Source organism: Myzus persicae, unplaced genomic scaffold, assembly GCF_001856785.1.
Source record: "Myzus persicae strain clone G006 unplaced genomic scaffold, MPER_G0061.0, whole genome shotgun sequence".
Classification (NCBI taxonomy): Eukaryota; Metazoa; Arthropoda; class Insecta; order Hemiptera; family Aphididae; genus Myzus; species Myzus persicae.
Genome location: NW_019102351.1, coordinates 156,839 through 170,137, shown reverse-complemented (window position 1 = coordinate 170,137; position 13,299 = coordinate 156,839). Strand labels below are relative to the sequence as shown.

Genomic DNA, 13,299 nt, shown 5'->3' with positions numbered 1-13,299 from the left:
AAAAGAAAAACCACATTTTGTGATTTATAATGTATGTCGAATTTTAAGGGAAAACTTTTAATACAATTATTTTACTCCAACACATTGCGTTTGGCTTAAAACCAAAAATCTTTGCGGTCAATGACTATATGTCTGCACTATCCGAACTGTTTAGAATGTGCAGAAATGCTGTGGTTTAAACATTTTTGTTCGTTAATTTTTATGGTAAAACCCGAAAAAGCGTACGTCCGATGGCGGTCTGTGTTTGTGCAGTGTGTGTGTGTGTATGTTGTTTCTGGTTCTTGGCTTTTACCTTTTTATAAGAGCCATTATACACATTATGCTATGTATTATAGCTTTGGCTGAATAAGTATATATTTATCGCGCATATACCTACATACATATCGCATATGTATCAAGTCACTGTAGTCTGTAACCAAACAACATTCTAAACACAATATCGTGAAATGTTTAGCGAGTCGGAAACGTTACTCTTTCTAAGAGCCTATCCACTTTGTATACGTGGTTCGCGTTATCAGCATACAGCTGTGGTCGACGTATAGTGCACACGCGATTTGCTGTAAATCCATCTTGCGAAGGCCACCGGCTGATTTATCTCCCATATAGTCTGGTCGGTTTCTCGTTTTCGACGACCATAGAGCCATAGAGGGGTTTTCGGTTTGCGGCTTAAAATGAATGTTATTTCTATTCCGACTGAGCGTGGAAAATGTAATTCAATTTAGGAACTGTTTTTACTTTTGACTTATCTTTCTTAATTAAATCCACTTTCCACAACAAATCAATTGCATACATTTTTTTAACGATACCAATTGCGATTGCTGAGTATAAAGTACAGCGAATACATAATAATTAATCTTAAGTTTTCATTAGGTGCATATTTATTGTGTCTTCAAGAAAAACTGGTTTAAAGTGTTGTCTAGATAGTTATAGGTTTAAATGTTTATTTCAAACTGGTATTGGTTGATATACATTTCGAAAAATCGCTTTTTTTTCTTGTAATACATTTTTAGTCTCTGAAGCATACAGCAATATACATTTCGACGCAATTATGTAAATTAATTTTTGATGGGTAGGCTTATAAAATATAAATATGTCTTATTTATTAGGTATAGGTAGCAAAAGGTTTTTCGTTAGTTTTTTCAACAAAATATTACGTGTCCTATACGTTTTGAGTATTCAATTTTATTAATTTTGCTATGTCTGAACTCTGAAATCCACAGTGTGACGATTGAACAATATTATTAGGTATCCCTGTTTTGGGTAGCTATCTACGGTTCAATATATTCTTATTTTGGGAACACTCCCGAGACGGCAACCAGTCCGCTTGGTCGGCGTTGCATAGCATGTGTCGCTGCACTTCCCTGAAGCTAAACGGCTATCGTATGATTATATTTCTTAACATATTTTTTTACCGCTGACGTGAGGTCGTTCTTGACCATTTCGCACCGATCGCATTTTGTTTTATTTTTCACGGCATTTTCGTTGTATTCGTAGTATATATTATGTATCCGCAGTCGTGTGTGTTACGCGCGTTTTGTGTTCGCCGTATTCCATCGATACTCAGGTCGTTTATCATCCGTCATATGGTGCACAGCGACGACATGGTATATAATAATATCGTATTTGTCACACACAGTGTTTCTTTGCTTATCGTAGCCGCGTACGTGTGACACTGTGACTTATCCATCAAGACGTGATGGCTGCACGTAGTCATCTTAATATCCATATACATATTGTGCGACAACCGGAGCAACGATATCTGGTAACGGTTGGCGTGATCCAATATGGTCCTCCGTTAGGAACATCAATAATAAATTGCAGACAACCAGTATTATATAGTACAATAAAAAGAATAAAAGGATAGGTAATATAGGTATATAATATAAGAAAAGTGATCTCGTTGTACAGTGATTTTGTCTAAAATTAATATTCAATGCACTTTGCGCTTGTTTTTTTGCTAAACATAAATATGTTATTAGGCTTGATACAAGATTTTTTTGTTTCTGAACGATTTTTAGTAAGGTTTTCGGTTTCATGGTTAACTTATTAACAAAAACAAATTTATGATTCATAGATTTTTTTCGTAGAGGAAAAAAACCGAGTAGCACTCACACGCACTTGTAACATTGTTCAGTTTTATAATACTTATGAGGTTTTTCTTCTGTTCCCGTATGGACAACCAGCGTGCCACCGTGGTCCGTGATTACATACCATTAGTATACGGTACAATTTTGCAATTGTTTTGGTGTCTATTACCGTCTGTATGTGAACACCTATCTTATCAATTCGAATTGCTCGTACCTTCTGGTTTTTCTCGTCACTAACTTTAAGAAAGTCGGGTTTTTTATGTTCAATGATAGTTACATTCAAGTAAAATTTTCCATCACGTCGTACTAACTAAACTCAATTTCTGGTACTTCCTTTAAGTCATTTCATCTATCATATTGCTTCAACCATGAATGAATTGCAGTGGAAAAAGTCTCGAGCGCTTATAACACTGTAGGTTATACCTATTCTATGTTTAGTTTATTATTATTGTACTTGACAAAAAGTGAAAATAGTTGTCTTATTCTGGTGGTGACTTCATTAATGTAAAGTCCTCGTTTACCCTATTCAACGCAACTGTGAACTTCAGTAATATTAAGCAAGTCTATGTTTTGCTTTCACTCAGCTCAATTTCTTTATTCCCTAATTGGGTTCAAAAATCTATTACCACTCCAAATCTTGTCTTTAAGTTCCATATTTCTAGTACTTACTATTTTTTGTCAACCGTAAAACCTAATAGATAAAGTATTGTTATTTTATGTGGTTGATATAATAAAACACAATAATTATAATATGGTCCTTTGTGGTTTTCCTGATACTATAAATTTGACTCCTTGTTCAACATGAATTGACAAATATTTTTCTTTTCTAAACTTATTGAATTGAATTATTGTTTCAAGTTCAACGTACAGGTGTAATGTCCTCAACCATTTTTCCCCAATCTATTTAAATGTCTGTAAGTACATCTCTCTTAAGACCTATTACCTGTGACACCAACACCCATTGGGGAGATAGTGCTTTTTCTCGTTGTATTATATATTATTGAAGTCTGGTTTCTGAAACAAAAATATTATTAAATATTTCCACCGTTACAATTTGTATTATTATTTATTGAAATAAACTACGTTTTGCTATGGACACCAAGTATGCATACATTTTTAAAGTATTAAGTTGGGTAGATAATCATAAGCTCGTCTCAATTGCTGGATCTTGCTGTTTTAAGTTTCGTGAATCAATATACTTCGATGCGCTCACACGTTTTATCAAGTGAATCAGAGACAGGATAAAGGTATGATGATTAAGGGCAGTCGCGTGCTCTCTCCTCGAATGCAATATATCAATCGAAAAGTTTCTCATATTGTGCAAATTATTCAAACATATTATGCATACATTGCACACGTGGTAAGAAACCTTAAACATAATTTATAAGCTATGAGCATTAAATATCGTGATATAAATAGCAATTATTATAAAACCAAAAGCGGAAAAAACATAGAAAAGATTCCACAGTTTAAATTCACTTTACCCAGTTGTCTTTTAGTACCGTCCTATAACTCGTGTATCCACCCTATGTAAACAACGATGTTAAACAGAATGTTTCTATAACTATCTAGTTTAAGATAATAGACAGCGACAGTTCCAAATTTACCATCTCTGTTTCAATGCAAAGTTATGTAAATGTATGTACTAATGGCATTTCGAATTTCTGTAAACTTCCCAATATCGAAATTGTATTAATGTAACTTATCTATAGATACATCCAGACGACAATAAAAGTTTGCACTTCGAAATCTAACAGTAATATATTATTACTTCATTAATCACTATAAGACCTACGACAAATGACAATTTCTTTTTATTTCATATTATATTTATTTCAATAAGGTTTGGTAGTAATGGTACCAATTTAATTTAATTTAAAACAAAAAAAAAAATGGCTGTATCTATATTATAAAGTATACTTAAAAACGTTATTTTGATTTATGAATAATGAAAATATAATAAAGAATTTTTGTATGTAATAGTAGCTACTTGTATATTAAATGTACATTGATATTTTTAATGTTTTAAAAAAAAATCTATTTATATATATAATTTAAATGTACCCAGTAATATTAGAAACTAAGTGTAAAATAAAAATGAATAATACAATTTTCCATTATATTTAATGAGTTCCTTAATGAAGAAGATAAAAATATATTTTTTTAAATTAAATTCAAGTCTTTCCTTTTCATGCAATATCGTTTTTCATATTTATTTGTTCCATAATCATGGTTTATTTTATATAAATTAGTTATGTAAATATTAACTGTATTTCGGATTATATTTATATTTAACTTGCATTCGTCCATTGTATTTTTTTATTTAGTAAAAGCTTCAACGAAAATGTTTATGCACTAATAATTATTTACAACATTTATTTTTTCTTAATATATAAATAATAATTTGTACAGTTTCGTTTGTTTTAGACAATCCATGATTGTATTGGTAATAAATATCAAATACCAATCGCGTACTATCTATACGATTTGAATTTAGTTCCCCGGTTTATTTTGGTAAACTATTGATTTAATTCGTTTTCAAATGTTTATAATTGTTCAAATTAAATCTTTCACATAACGTTTTTACATAAATCTAATAAATAATATAAGCAACAAAAATTCCATATTATGGTTTGATAGTCTTCTATAATAAACCTAAACTTATAACCCGATTAAAAGCAGCTAATAGTATCGTTAAAAATATTATAGGTACTTATAATATGATTGACGAATTTGATAAATAATAATAATATACTTACAAAGACAAGTAAATGTTAAGTGTATGACGTTCAGTAACACGGTATATAGATATTTAGCAGCCAAAATACCTTTTGTGCCAAAATAAGTCGTGTTTACTTCGAGTTTCCTTTATAATACCTACTAAATTTCATTTTACACAGAATCGTTAGTCCTTTTAATTTAATTAATATTGAGCATAATATTATTATATACATTTTGAACAACACACTTATCCGATAGTGTTTAATCTAAGAACGATATTGAGATAAGTTCACAAAACGTATCGGAACACCTATACACAAATCGGTGTGTAGGTAACTGCATCCATCCGTAAACCGTTATAGTTAATAATTTTGATTCTTAAAATGTATTTTGTTTTTTTCTCATATCATTCACATTAATTGCTGTTTGGTAGTTACCAGGATTTCAAATACAGTTCAATATTTCGAAGTACCTACGCTGTAATCCGATGATATAGGTGATGGGTCGTTACCATTATTATAGCTCTATCGTATATTCGTCATTCATCAGTAATTATTTCCAAAACTAACACAATAATTAATGGTATTTACTATTTATATATTATTGATACTTTTATTATTTTTGGTTATACTGCATTTATAAATATTATTGATGTGCAGATGAATCAAGTAGGTACTAAGTACTAAGATTAAAATATGTTAAATAACCTTAACGTGTGTTAACGTGTTCGTGTGTTGGGATTATTTCTGATGATTATTAACTGCAACGATGTCGTCATATGTTTATCTTTAAAGAATAATTATAATATAATCGAAACACATAATTTCGAATGTATATACTATGAAAAAATATGCTTAGTTTTAAACGAAGATTTATTTTAAATGTATACATACAATTTACAATTTACATAAGCCACAAGTTCAATATTTAGTGTTGATGTTCGTCTTTAAGTTGTAATGGTGTATTTATTCTAGCCGATGCAAATCGAATTTCAACTTTTATTGGTATTTGGTTCACCAGAAAGTTTATGAGTATAATAAAATATATATGTATAGTCTTATTCCAAATATACTTGTGGATTTATTTTAAACCAGTGGAAGAAAGTAAGTTCAATTGTCACAGACTACCAACATTTCCCGGGGGTATTTAGCTGTACATTTTTATTTTTTGTTTGAAAATATTCAGATAAGGTCGATATAGCCTTTTCTCCAAACCACCGAGTTCCTTTATGTTGTGACTTGTTGATTTATTCTGGGCTGTTATTTATGCACATACCGTCGTTTTTCGTAAAAAATTCAATTACAGTCATAAAATATTTCCCTCAAAACCAAAATTCTTTTTAAAATAATAAATTTCACTGTACATTTCTATAATTATTTATATACACAACCAAATTTTAATATCAAATAATATTAATGTTTATTCTGACTGTAGCTCACTTGGCCACCGAACGAATTCGATTCTTATTTCATGAAACAATTTCTTATTAAGTTAAAACAATGGCATGGAAATTAGTCAAGTGTTAATACGTCTTATTTTGCTTCTCAGACAACTATACACAATAATCAATTTGTATATTATAATAATAATATGTATATAGTTTAGGTTATACACATATTTGCGTATGTGTGTTGATTCAATTTCGTGAAAGTCCGTATTGATAATCATCAATTTATTGGTGTAGGTATCAGATTTAAATTAAAATAATTTTAAGTATTATCTGATTTTGACTTAAAACAAAATCCACTTGAAAAAAAAATCAAAACCAATATTGAGTGAATATCGTTTTATATTAACACACCTAAAGTACCAATTACTTATAACCACTTGTCAACAGATTACCTATATATACCCGAATATATTACATTGTGTACACATTAACAGTTTTAAAATGTAAAACCATGGTTTTGTATCGTATGCAATTACGGATGCTCCCTCCCTAAATCTAAAATAACTTCGATTGTTTCAACGGAACTCAAAATAAAATTATTAAAGACTTTTGAACCTATAATTTAAATTATTGACGATACATATTTTGGAGTAAATGAGATTAATCATCTAAATTCACCCGACTTATTCAGTATTATCTCCTGTAACTTATTAATATTATATCGACGATTCTTGGGGTTAAATTGTATTCTGTTGAGATATCTATAGCACCGATTGAACGATGTTTTCTTGTGTACGTGTCCCGGTATTCGTCACTAAATATAGTTTACAAGACGGTGCCCTTACAACAACATTACATTTTAGTAGGTTGTCGTTCTAATTAAGCTGCAAAGCATGTAGTAACATAAACATTTTTTTATTATGCAGTGTAATATTTTATAACATTTGACAATCATAAATCATTTTCCACAGACATTCGTTTTAGTAGTTGGTATTTTAATCGCATTATTTTCTTCTCGTATTCTAAGGGGTTTAGTCTCATAAAAATATTAAAGCTGTTTTGTTCAGCCGTCGATAAAATAATATTACATCAAAATTAGGTATCGTGCTTTGTCCATGATATTAGCAAAATTATATTAATCTTTCAATTATTATTCCAATACAATTTAAGCACAAGATTCATGCTGTAGTTGAATTGTATATTAATAACAGATTCCAATTATTGAGTTTTATTTGTGATATCTCAAATTTATAGTGGGAATTAATCCAATTAAAATCACAATTGTTTACACTTCATTTTTACTTTTCCGCATGTTTCTGTTATTTTCTCGAACATTGCAGTAAAACTGTATAAATGAACTTTTTAATACAGAAATGTTATCTAAAAATTACATACGTACCTACTGTACAATAATAGTGTTTTCTGAAAAGAAAAAAAAGCGGGCACACATCATTATATAACAGTTGTATTATATAACATTCCTTGCTTCCCGATATCTTTAACTGCTACATCTTTATCCTTATAATATAAAGTATTTATTATATTCCCCTTCGTATAATATAAATGTTACGTCTTAATATCACATCTTATTACGTCTTATTATTACATCCTATTACGTCTTATCGTATATTCTATCCAATAGTCAATATCAATGATTCAATTTCATATTCAGTTCAGCTATTCGCCGTTTAATTCATCAATAATACAATATTATAAAGACTTACATAGGTAGTATTTAGTAGAAAGATAAGAGCTGAACTATTGCTATGGATGAACTCAAAACAGCAGTATTTACGTTTGCACATTAATTTTATTATCGATGACATAATATTTTCATTGGTCAGGTTTTAAATTATTTATTTGGGTTGTTTGATATGAATTAGGAAATATTGCTTTAATAATAAATAGTATATAATAATAATTATTTTAGTATAATACAATTGTTTCTACAAAGTGATATTAGAAAAATGGACAGTTTATTTTTACTTATATTAGTTGAGAAGCAAATAGGTTTTGTTGGTTTCATAAAATACTACTTTTATTACTAACAATAAAAATATATGTCCATTAAAGCTATTAAATTCAACTGAGCTTGTAATCCAAATTTTGAATATAAGTATAACAGAATAACAATTCTCAAATGTTTGTTTTAAATAGGTACCCTTATGTTATAATTTGTCCATATACATTTTACCTACATAAATACATTGTTCAATACTATGTTATTAGTACTTATATTATATTACTGATATTTTTAAAACATATTTTGTTCTTTTATATGGTTTTGACTTAAACACAAAACTATGACTTGTTAATTGACCATACCTACCCAACTATTTATTTAAATACATGAAAATATTTTCAAACCAAATGTATTGCTTGTCAACTAACTTTTTTCAATTTAACAAATGCTTAACAAACATTATTTATCAGGTTATTTATCTTGGCCTTGAGAATAATTTGATAGTTTCCATTTTTAAGAATCGTACTGTATGACAATTTTATTTAGCTAGTGTTCAAAACGATTTCTTATTTTTCTATACAATATTATACTTACATTATTAAATTTTGAGAAATCCAATATGTACAAACTAACATATTATTATTGTGTATCGTATGTATTTGTATACATACATACATATTACATACTATTTCTAAATGCCTTTAAAAGAAAAATTGTCTTTAGAGTTCAGAGCCTTTACATACTTACATATACATTTGTTTTAAAAGTGTATTTGTTCAAACGCTGGATGAAAAATAAACAAGAGCGCTTGCTTTTCAATTTTTACAGAATATTTTACATTTTCATTATTAACGATTGCGTAGTTCGAATACGTACATACATTGTATACGACTATTATATTTTGTACGTTTTCCATTTATGAACGCGTATTTCGAAAACGTTGAATTTTATCAAAATGTAATTTGCCATCAAATTATAATAATATATTCATACAATACTAGCTGACCACTTGCACTTCTGTGCCTTATTCATATTATTGATAGATGTTCTTTAGGTAGAACGAATAAATAACAACTTAAATTTTCAAAAATAAAAGAACAGTTACATTTCTAAGTGCTGTTCGTGTATAATATACCTATATAATATGTATAATAATATGTGTCTGAGGCTTAGGTCAACATATCATAAATACTTCTGTATCGAATCGTCCAAGTACGGTGTCTCCGGTAAAACCGTATAAGCGTCATGATTTCAACCGAGTTTTGAAATAAAGCTTTTGAAAAAAAAATCTATTTAAACTACAGTCACTGGAGTGGAAACCACTTTTGGCGCACACTGGTCGATTCATCCTTTTGAATGGCCATTGTAATACGGGCAACGTGAAACACGGCAACCGGATAGAGCCGACCGTAGAAAAATATGATTTACGGCTTCTAGTTTTTTTCCACCCACCTTCCCGTATCCGGTGACACGTTTTCACAAACGATATTTTCTGCCCTCGAACGCCGCGTTTCCATCGTCAAAGGTTCGTACGCCGTGTGGTTTCTCGGTGATTTCAATTTGTCCGTTGGACGCGATGTCGGGACGAAAAAAGACACCTACAAACGGTTTGGACGACTATAACACGTGTCGTTGCGGTAAGTCAAAAGCTTGACACTGCCGAAACGGTAATAGAAATTCGTTCATCTGCTCCAGACATGTATCACATACGTATGTATATATTATAATATGTGTTTGTGCTCCATTTAAGCGATTTTCTGATGCACAACGCAGTGCCAACTGTTATACGCGACCGGTGTCTGATATAATAATAATTTATTACATTATTTAAAACGTTTCACACGTCCCGTATAATATTACTCGCTATTATGGCATTACGTTTTTTTTTGTGTACATCCGTTTTTAACATCCGTATTTTTATTAAACGTTTTATAGAAACGTAGTTAGGTATGTACATATTTTTTCAAATGCAAAATTAATTATATATATTTTTATACATTCAACTTGAAATTATATTTTTAGATTCTGCACGCAAGCAATAAAAAATGCCTATATGTTTTACAATGCAGTGTATTTTGTGTGTGTATCTGAAGACATAGTAGAAAAAATTAAACTTTTGGTGCCGGATAAGTGTAGTGAATTGGATCTAGTCAGTGGTACTTGAGGGGTCAAAAGTAAAAGTTTAACTAAAAAAAAAATATCTGTAGGTAAATACTTTAAATTTTCACTAAATGTCTATGATATTAACATTTTCTATTCGTAGATATACAGGGTGTTCCAAATTTCATGTGACAGCAGATTTCAGCATGTTCTACTCAAATTAGGAAAAAATGACCTATGTGAAAACTTATTTGAATCACATACTCTAAACTAATTTGATATTAATTTTTTTTTTTATTAGTTAAAAGGGGGGGATTTTAGGGGTAACTTTTAAAATTCAAATGGGAATCTATATTTTTGAAATATGATTGATANATATATATTTTTAAATAATTTGACATTTTTCGAGCTATTATTTATAGCCTTTTCATTTTAGATGTTTAGTTTTATAAATATTAACAAAATGTAATATAATAGGCCCTATCAATAGTATTCAATACTGTAACCAACAAATCTATAAAATATATTCAGTGACACAAATTTTTTTTTTGAGACATTTTAGTTTCAAATTTGTATGAATTAGAACTTTAAATGGTGAATAATTATTTAAGTGATTTTAATGTAATTTAAAAATATTTTTCATGGGAAATTATAACTTTTAATGTATATTATTATCATATTATTTTATACCCTCAATGACATTTTAAAATGAAATATTTTCGGGAAAAACTAATTCAACCAACCGTACTACTAATATTAAAATAAATTACTAATATCAATCTATTAATATATAGGTAATTATAATAATAGTAAAACAGACAAACAGACTTCGCTTAGAATCGATTTTCGTATGCAATCATTTATCATTGAATTCAAATTGAACACATATATTACTGCGACTTGCTCAATGACGAGTTAAACTACACTTGCTGCTTACAAAATCAGTTACCCACTTCCTCCCCTTTTTATATTACTAACTTTAATAATAGATAGACACATTTAATTAACAATAAAATCCTAATTATTTCAATCACTCTGAGACGTAAAATAATTTTAATAAAATGTTTCTAATGCTATATGCTCTATGCATTAAAATGAATTGTGTTTGATGTTTCTTAAGTATTAATTAAAATATTGCACACGTTCCAACTGATAAATTAAATTAAATAAAAAAAAAAATGAAACCAATTTTAAATTTAAGTGCTACAAGTATAATAATATATTCTCCAATAATGTCCCTGTATTACTAAGTATTCTGGGGTGTTCAGGTGTTCTCAGAAATATTTAATGAGAGAGATAAAATATTAATGTCTACAAAGTAAGTCCGTGAAGCAAGCCCTCCCACCAGTACTCTATTCATACTATATTTATCATAAAGTTTAAGTATAATATCTTTGAAAAATGCAAACTACTTTTTAAATAATCTTAGGAATTATTTTCTTATAAAAGTGACCAGTAGATTTTGCTATTTAATATTTCTATTATATTATCATCGTATAACCGTATGGTAATAAACATAATGTGCTGCTCTCAAAGTAAATATTTCGTAATTTTTCAAACTCTATTTGGTACTATATTAATTTGTAGATTTTTAAATAGATTTCTCCCTAATAAATTGTTTATGAATTTATAGACGTGTTAATGATGTTTTAGTAATGTTTGTTAATTTCCAGGTTAATACAAATTATTCACAAATTATAACAAAATCATACTTAAATATATACATTTGCATGTATGTTTTTATTATGCTTATTATATTAATTAAAACATACTTGAAGCCCCCATAAAGAATCTATCCAAAATATTCTATTATTTATGAAAAATATTAAATTGTACAATTTAGTTTAAATTATTTAAGACCATATTATCATGTAAAAACAAGCTAGAGGATTTTTCTTTAATAATAAATAAATAAAAAATAAAACATACTTAATAAAAAAAAAAAATGCAATTATAGAGTTCCCTGTTATTGTTCAAAAACAAAAGTACAGAAAATTCATCGGTATCGAAAAACTATTGCAATAATTGATACCCAATTAACCTATTAACTTAGTGTTCTTATATTTTGAACAAAAGTACTTGCAAACAAAATAAATGAATACATATAAATTGGAAATTTGTTAATGTGAAATAATCATGAAATACTGCACTTTGTTTCATTCTTTACATCAAAAATTAATTTTTTTTTTGATTGTTCAAAAACAAAAAAAATACCTAGGTATTTGTAAAGTGACTTATTTGTTAAATTTTTTTAACGATATAGGTAAACATAAAATATTGGACAGGTAAAGCACTTTTAAACGTGTCTTAAATCTCCGAACCAGATGTCCAAAAATCGGATAACCTACTAAATTATTATTTTTTTTGAGTCAGTAAGAAATTCTATTTTATTTCCATTTCTAATATTTTACCCGCACCTAAATATTTATATTAGGTACTATAAAACGTTGATTGATGCTTATTGTATGTGATATTATGGTCGAATCGTGAACAGAACAAATACGTGAATAGATTTTTGTCGCGTTCAATATAACGGGAATTGTGCAATCGGCTTTCACTGTAAAGTTTCTTCAGCAAACGATTCGGTTTTCTTTTGCAGTGAAACATCTAATTTTTCAGGTTTACCTTGGGTACCTCTAACATTGTCATCGCTCACAGATTACTATTTAGGTACGTGGCACTCTATTGGGATGAAAAGTTTGAAGACTGTTTGTATATAATATAAATAAATATATATATATATACGATAGTGTCCTCATGTTTTGTAAAAACGAATATTTTTCAGAACAAGTACCTTAGTGGTTAAATGTTATGAATTTATGATGAAACCTAAGATAATCACGCTATCGTAAATCGTTAGGTCGTTGAATATAATATTATCATGAACCCAAAAGTGGTACCTTTGCATCGAATGACATTTTTAGAGCTTGAACTTTATTGCGTCTTTTTTTTAGGAAATGGGATTTATTGCGCAGTCAGATATAAATTTGTTTTATACAATTTATACTAAGAATAAAAACCATTGTAGTAAAATTGTT

At 28.6% G+C, this 13,299-nt stretch overlaps 1 protein-coding gene across 2 annotated transcripts in view; it reads left to right on the top strand.

Moving 5' to 3' along the window:
- Window positions 1-13,299, top strand: part of LOC111031916 — a 199,423-nt gene that overhangs the window by 48,982 nt on the left and 137,142 nt on the right. The gene's annotated exons all lie outside the window — the stretch shown is intronic.